A 7821-nucleotide genomic window follows, 5' to 3' on the forward strand; every position below is an offset into this window, starting at 1 on the left:
AAATATATTTATTGCATGCTGCAATACAGAGTACAACATATACATAAATCACATGAAATATAATCATGCACAATCACCAAACACATCGGTAAGTACAAGAACATGTACATTCCCCACAAAGGTACCTAAAATATATGTATTGATCAAATCTGTTATTAGAGAAGAAACTATGTATAGCGGCACTGAATGAGCCTGGGTTGATTCGCAGTGTTTTGGGCCACATAAAGGAATAAATTTTTAGTATTAGGCTCCAGTGAACGAAAATTCAAGTTTTGATGCCTTAAAAAAAGGCATATTGCAAAGGTGAATTAGGGAAGCAATTGAAATGCAGAGCAAACGCACAAGAAAGACACCTGTTATTTTGTACACTAATGTAATCGCAAAGCATTATGAAAAGTTTGGAAAGTCGATGTAAAGCATAACTGGCCAACATTTTTCAGACTGAAAGAATACTTTCCAAGCATAGACATGCTTTAAGTGAGGTTTATGCCAGGAGCCTTATTGCTAATTTTCTATTTCCAACAAGATTACTTGAGCACAAAAAATACGTAGAATTTTTAAGCGCCTACATAGTTTGTCCTCTTTTGTGAAATGAGAGTTCTCTGGGCTAAAAGTGCTGTGTAGCGGTTTTTCTAACTACAATACCAGTTTCTATAAATTTTTGTTTTGTAACTCTAAGGCACTGGTACATATACAATATGTAGTTTGAAAATAGGTTCTTTGCTTACTATAAATCAAAAGAGTGAATATTCCACATTTACTACTGTCTGGATGCAAAGTGCAGCAGGAGGCCTGATAAAAACAAACCACTGTTGATTAAACGATTTTGCTGAGCACAAAATGTGGACAGTGTTTTAAAATACATAGTAAATTTCTAAATTATTTGCACTTAGATGCAGTAATTCAAGATTAAGGCATGCTATAGCATGTGAGCATGCAAATTAGCAAATATGGTTTAATAAATTAGCCATACTCTGGTTACTAAAAGAACACAGGCATAGGCAGTCATGCAAAAGTTCAAGTTAAATATCACACTGTTAACATTTGCCAGCAAATGGTCATATCAAACATTATAATTATACTGAACAAGGGTAGTTCCTTGGGATAGTTTGCAATTAATGAGATAAAATTACGTACAGCTTGAATGACAAGAACTGCGAGAGATGACAGACTGCGCTGACTTCAAACAATATTTAATTACGTTGCCACATCGAGTATATTTGCACAAAAGCGGGCATGCGCAGAATATGAGTCACAAGGGGTGTCTAACAGCAAGTGACTGTACTAAGAACATCGTCCTTTGAAAAAAATAAACATTAGAATTTCTATCTGTTGAGATACAAGACTTCACTAGGGGTCAGCACGATAGAGGGGTCACTAACGCACACACTAACCAGTTTTCTAGTGAAATCTGCTTCTATAGTTTCCTGGATGACCTGTCTCACTAAAGCTTCCGTACCTTCAAAGAGGGGCATGCAGCCGCAGTCCCAGCAATGGATGCCGAAGTGGCCTTGAACAGTGTTATGGACGTTGTTATCGTGCTCTCCTAAATGATTGTTTAGGCGCCTGCCTGTCTGTCCAACAAAGTCAAATGAGATATTGTGAATCTTTGCCTCCTTAACAGCCTCAATAAATCTTGCTCACAAGAGATGCAACATAGCGTTGCTGCACAGGCTGATTGCCTTTCTTGGGTTGGCTACCCTTTGGCCTTAATTTCAGCCATAGCGGAACAGCTTCTGAAGTGCACAAAACATGATGAGCACGCTCGGTCAAGGAACCAGCCGGTTGAAAGACACAGGTTTGCAGTGCTACCGTATGTTCATGACGTCTCCCATAGGCTAAAAAAGATTAGGGGACCTGCAGAAATCACAGTCCTTTTCTCAGCCCCGGAAAAGCTGGCAAGGCTCTGTAAGTGTGTAAACGCGCCTAAATCACGTCAGAGTTGTTGCTCTGCCGAGCACAGAAAACGTTTTGCGATGTGTGCAATGAATGTGGTTTCCCAAATTCCCATTTTGAGGCAGTAAATATATTGGACAGATAGGCATGCGCCTAAATGATCGTTTAAGAGAGCACTATAACAACGTCCATAACACTGTTCAAGGCCACTTGGGCATTCATTGCCGGGACTGCGGCTGCATGCCCCTCTTTAAGATACCGAAGTTTTAGCGAGACACAGCTCACCCGGTAAATTATTGAAGCTGATTTCACCAGAAAACTGGGTAGTGTGTGCGTTAGTGCCCCCTCTATCACGCTGACCCCTAGTGAAATTTTGTATCTAAACAGATAGAAATTGTGATTTTTTTTTTTCAAGTGACCATGTTCTTTTTACAATGACTTGCTGTTAGAACACCCCTTGTGTCTGGCTTTCATTTTCTGCGCATGACCCCTCTGTGTATACACATACGATGTGGCAACGCAATAAAATATTGTTGAAAGTCAGTGGAGTGTCTCTCGCAGTCCTTGTCCTTCACGCTGTACGTCATTTTTTATACTGAATAGCCAATATTGATTCAAAATTAGAAAAATATAGTACACATCTGAGCTGCAAAAATGCAAGTGATGCAGCAAATGGCCTTTAGCTTTCCAAAAGAAAAAGAAATGTTCACGGTTAACCACGAGGTGCAGGGACTCCATTCTCTGAGCATCTTGACCAATAAATGCAGTGCATGGCATTGCTGGAATCTTGCAGCCTGCATTAGCAAAATAAGAAGAGAATCATGAGAATTCAGTCCGTGCAATTACACATGTACTTTGCGGAAAATTTGATAAAGCCACAAGCTCCTCAAAGTAACAAACTTAATGTGACTGGGCAGAATGCACCGCTCAGGCAACTGGGCAAGACAAGTGAAAGGTAGGAGAAGTTTCTATTTTGCAAATTAAGGAATTGCATGTTACTGTGAAGCTAAACCACTGTGTCATTGTGAACACAAGGCACATACAGCAGCAAAAACATAAATTTACAGTAGCCTTTTCACCATAGAAAATAAGAGTGAATAAAGTTTAAAGACTACCAATGACATCTCTCAACAACAGACATTTGTCCAAGAGTGTGTATGTTACCTTAATACAAAATTGACATTATGAAATCTGCAATATATCTGCATTACACTTTATAAGTACTGCAGGTGAGAAGCTTACGGGATATTGCACATTAAGAGTGAAATGCACAAGGCATTAAAAAATGACTGTTTTTACACAACATTATTACACTAGGAGACAAAGAGAACTGTTTTACAGAGAGTGCACACAAAATGAAAATGAGGGAATCCCCACTGGCATTCTCATTTGCCCTGCAATACATGCATCCAGCCCAACAATATCCAACTCTCCAATGCGGTTTATTAGACACTTTCTGAATCCTAAAATTTATCGTGTATTTCTTATTTACTAATTTAGTAAGAATGGGCATTTTGGCATACTTTCCTCGAAAACTTAGCATGTGTTGTCAACTATTTTTCTTAGAGCACGCCCCCTTCTTTCAATGGGTTAGCTTGGCAATGCACTGACAAGTAGTATTCCCTTATTTAAGCTTATGATCCTTCCTCATGCTCCCACTTCATGCTCTAAACTGTGATGCCACTCCGATGCAGCTTATGTTAATCTGTGACTATTTACATGGTCCTTCTTTCTGTAGCCTCTCAACTAGAGCCTGAAATTTCTTGTCTCCTAGAACAATCGTCTTTCTTGCCCAAAACATATTGCACGGTTACCCCTCATAGGGGGGAGGGTACTGTATATGAGTTTTCACATATTCAATGAACCTCAGAGACAACCATTTCTCATCCTGTGTTGCTACTATCCGCATGAGTCACAATGGTTGTAAATTGGCTACCTGCCCTCTCTCGCTTAAAAGTACATTTTGCATGTGAAAAATAACCACAAGCATCACATTTCATTGAATGAGTGCTCCTGTGCATGTTTTTTTTTCCGTCTGTAATGGCTAAGTTCAACATGGTCAAGTTGTTTGAAAACTGTCTAGCCTCAACCAATACTTTGTGTAGTTTCAAAATTATGATACATTCATTTTTCAAAACTTGTCCCAAATTAAGCATGAGACATTTTCATGATGCAAATGAGGTAAGGTTGTGCTCAGAGACTATGATAGGCCTGCTATATCCTGCAAAACTATGTGAAATGAAATATGCTTGCAATTTTCGTGAGCAGCTAGCTCAGTATAATTAGGCACATTACCTGCGGAAACGTTTTTTTAACGCTCCCGAGAGGTCCTGGTTTCTTGTAATTTCTTCAAATCCCGTGCAGTCTAGATTGCAATCCGGTGCATTTTGATTTTGATATTGTATTCAAAATAAAAACAGCTGAAATTTTAAGGTTTTGATAATTGTATGGGAATAAATTAAAGGTAGAAGAGTGTAATGCAATGAGCAAATAACAAGCTCATTGCAGAGAGTAAACAAATATTCCTTTCCTGCAAATAAATTGGTAGCAGGAAGGTCATACGAAATTAGCAGTTAATGCACAATAAAGAATATGATGCTACAATGCCCCGGCATTCTGTGAATATTCTTGCACAAAGAAAATCCTCATTATGAAAGACCATCAAGAAAATGCAAATGTATACATTGGATCAGCAGTCATACCTGCAGTATGCACTGTACCATCGGCAATATTTACAACCACCGACAACTGCACATCATATCAAGCTTAGGCGGCCAAGGAGCCCGAGTTTTAAATTATAACTTGACTTATTATATTACACTACACAACTATATCTACTTACAATGTTGTCTTCTCAACCGCTTTCAAGAAGACGTTAACCATCTGTCTGAAGGCGAAAGCAAGTGGCTTGCTCTTGATGGGGGGCGCCAAGGCTGGGCATTGTGAAATCGCTGCTACCATCTGCATGACCTGCGAGAAACAACGCTCTAAGTACAAGGTAAACAAATGCTATTAGAGCAAAAGACAAGATCATTGGCAATGAGCCTCGTTTTGGTTTGCACGAGAAAAGCCAAGAATATGGACTTTGTGCTGCTTACTGAAGAAGCAAGCCTCCTTCCAGATGTTGCAGTCATGCATTAAGATTGTCACACAGCTGCATGCTTGTATGCTGCTGTCGCCAGTACGCCAGTATGCTTTGAAGTTTATTATTTCAAGTTAAATTGATTATTGTGTTTTCTTCCAATTCTTGGCAAACAGACCAGCAATGAAATAGCTCACACACATACTCCCTTTTGAGGAGAGAATTCACACACACGCACGCATGCATGGGCGCACACACACACGCGCACACACACACACGCACACATGCTTCTACCACATGAGCAGCTTCCTGTGCTTGACACACATACATTTTTTTTATCCTGTGTCACTCCTACTGCTAAGGCATAAAAAATCCTTTGTGTTACCAACCCCAAACTCCTCAACCTACACCTCCAGCTTAAACACTTTCTCGAGAGCCGGGGCAAGCCTTCTAGCTTCCCCAGTGCTCCAAACTGTAGTTACGAATTTCAATAGGGCTATAGGCGACAGCTCTTGAAGGGCATGCAAATTACCCGGAGACCTAAAGCTTATATATGATACCTCTAAAGCACAACACTTCAAATTTTCAATATTCATTAAAGCTCCTGAAGACAATTGCTATATACGTAGAACGTCTCGAATAACCTGCCGCTAACAATTTCAGCGGTTGTCTGCATCAAAAGAAATGTGGGCTAATGGGAAATCCACGTCTTTAAGATCGGAATTATTGTAATGGCGAAACACACTACCAGATTTCCTAATCATTTATTTATGCTCTGGATGTAACGTTCCTTTCACAATAAAAAACAAGGATATCGATTCATTAGGGCATGGGAGGAAAAAGGACGAAGCGTATACTTGGCGCCTTCCCACTGGTCCTCCCGAGAAACGGCGCCTCATACAGCAGTTGTCCAGGGTGGCTTGAAACCAAACTCGGCTTTCAGGCGGGAACACTCGCTGCACCAAATCGGAAGAGTTTTATTGCGAGTAAAACTCTACCGGCCTCATGCAATACATACGCACGCACACAAAACGCATCCACACGCACACACAAGAATACGCACTCTCAAAGCGCAGACACAAAAGCGCGCACGCGCACATTGATGAACACAAACAAGCACACATACAGTCGCCCAAATCTTTAACTGGTGTGCGGGAGCGGCGACTTTTCCGGGCGTCAGCGCCGTATGACGCGGCGAGGCTGGAAACAGCCTAGTAGACGATGGGCCCAGCTGAGCGCGCTTTGTGCGCATGCGCTTAGCCTCAGACTGTTTCCAGCCTCACCCCGTCAAACGGCGCTGACGCACGGAAAAGTCGCCGCTCCCGCACACCAGTTAAAGATTTGGGCGACTGTACATGCATGCAGGCAGACACGCTAACACGTGCACGCACACACATCGACCCACAGACAACACACTCACAAAACACGTACGCACTAGACACGCGCAAACACGCCGGCCCATACAAACCGGCATGTACTGAACGCACGCGCGCGCGCGCGCACACACACACACACACACACACACACACACACACACACACAAAGCGAGCTGAGCTGAGCGCACACACAAATCAAGCCGAGCGCGAGCACGCGCACACGCACAGACAAAGCGAGCCGATAAAATGCTGAAGGCGTCCGGCAAGCAGCAACAGCAGCACGCGACCGCATCAGGGAGAACCAATACCGCGCCGGTTCCTTCGAAAGGTGGCTAAGCCAGTCCTTTTCTACGCGACGCAAAAGTGGTCGACCACATTTAACTGAAGCGCGAACGACCGCATTACAAGCAGCCGCGCTGAACGCACAAGAGAATCACATCAATGAACCTTCAAGCGCTGAGAAACAAAGCGTAACTATGCAGGCGCACCACGCCCGATGTAAATTTGACAAACATTAGTCACACGGGACGGGATCGAGGTAGTAAACTTGCCCTAGTAGGAGTGCAGCTGCTCTTGCTCTTATGAATTATGCTACGAGATCACAGTGAGATAATTCTAAAGCGAACAAAACAAATACCAAATAAACGGGCACTTGCCTGAAAGTTTCCATCATGCCAGTACTATCGACCGGCACGTTGCAACTTCTCGTTTCAGCCTTCGTGGATCCATCTTCCAGTGCGTACGAACGCTTTGCTTTGAAGTGCGGCACGAGTAATACACAAAGCATGGGCCACATCTTTTTCTACCCCGCGCGCAAAACTAATCACACGTTTAAAATTACTTCGCACAGCGCGCGACGCGAACGCACGCGAAAACGAGAATGATGGCGCAGCTTCCGCCTTCCCGTCCTGCTGCGCGCCGAAGTGATGGTACATAAAGCCCCTCAATCTCCCAAAGTAGCGCCATTCACTTCTCTCCTCCTCCGCTCGGCGCGGCCTCGATGGTGGCGCCGCCGGCAGTGGGCCTGCCGTAGCAGACGACGGCTAACACGCTACGGGAGAAAATCCGCGGAAAAGTTCGTTCGAGTCCTGCGGAGCAGTTTTTTTCAATCTAGATCTTGCTTTGTCAGTCGGTAACTGGCCTTAAGAATGTCGTGTCGGATTTGCGGAAGAAATAGAGAAAAGCACCATTATTCAAGGCGTATTTAAGGCGTAAAGCGCGCGCACGTTGAAAGTTCGTGTTGCTGAAACACGACACAAGCACGCGGTGTGCTCAGACACGAGAGTAATTACCAGAGTTTCAGGTTTTGACAGCGCGAAAGTATGTGCACGTGGTTTCGTAGGTTAATTTACGTACCTGCAGGATGCTTTTGTTCGGCCGGCGCGTGAGAGATTCCGACTGTCTGCGGTCAGCAATGCCTGGCAGCAGGGCCGTTTCTGTTCCGCGCCTTTTACAGATGTACGTAGC

The 7821-nt window shown here is 43.2% G+C and overlaps 1 long non-coding RNA gene across 2 annotated transcripts; it reads right to left on the bottom strand.

The window, feature by feature from the left end:
- Positions 1–2450: 2450 nt before the first annotated feature.
- On the bottom strand, positions 2451–7224 carry LOC135909784 (uncharacterized). Of its 2 annotated transcripts, none has more exons than XR_011514322.1 (3): positions 7011–7224; positions 4739–4866; positions 2451–2690 (listed from the first exon to the last, which is right to left on the bottom strand). It is a non-coding gene; the product is annotated as an uncharacterized lncRNA (long non-coding RNA). The 2 variants fall into 2 exon arrangements; XR_010566794.2 differs by lacking the exon at positions 7011–7224 and adding an exon at positions 5836–6016.
- Between the last annotated feature and the right edge of the window lie 597 nt (positions 7225–7821).

The sequence above is a fragment of the Dermacentor albipictus genome, chromosome 4, assembly GCF_038994185.2.
Source record: "Dermacentor albipictus isolate Rhodes 1998 colony chromosome 4, USDA_Dalb.pri_finalv2, whole genome shotgun sequence".
In the NCBI taxonomy this organism is placed as follows: Eukaryota; Metazoa; Arthropoda; class Arachnida; order Ixodida; family Ixodidae; genus Dermacentor; species Dermacentor albipictus.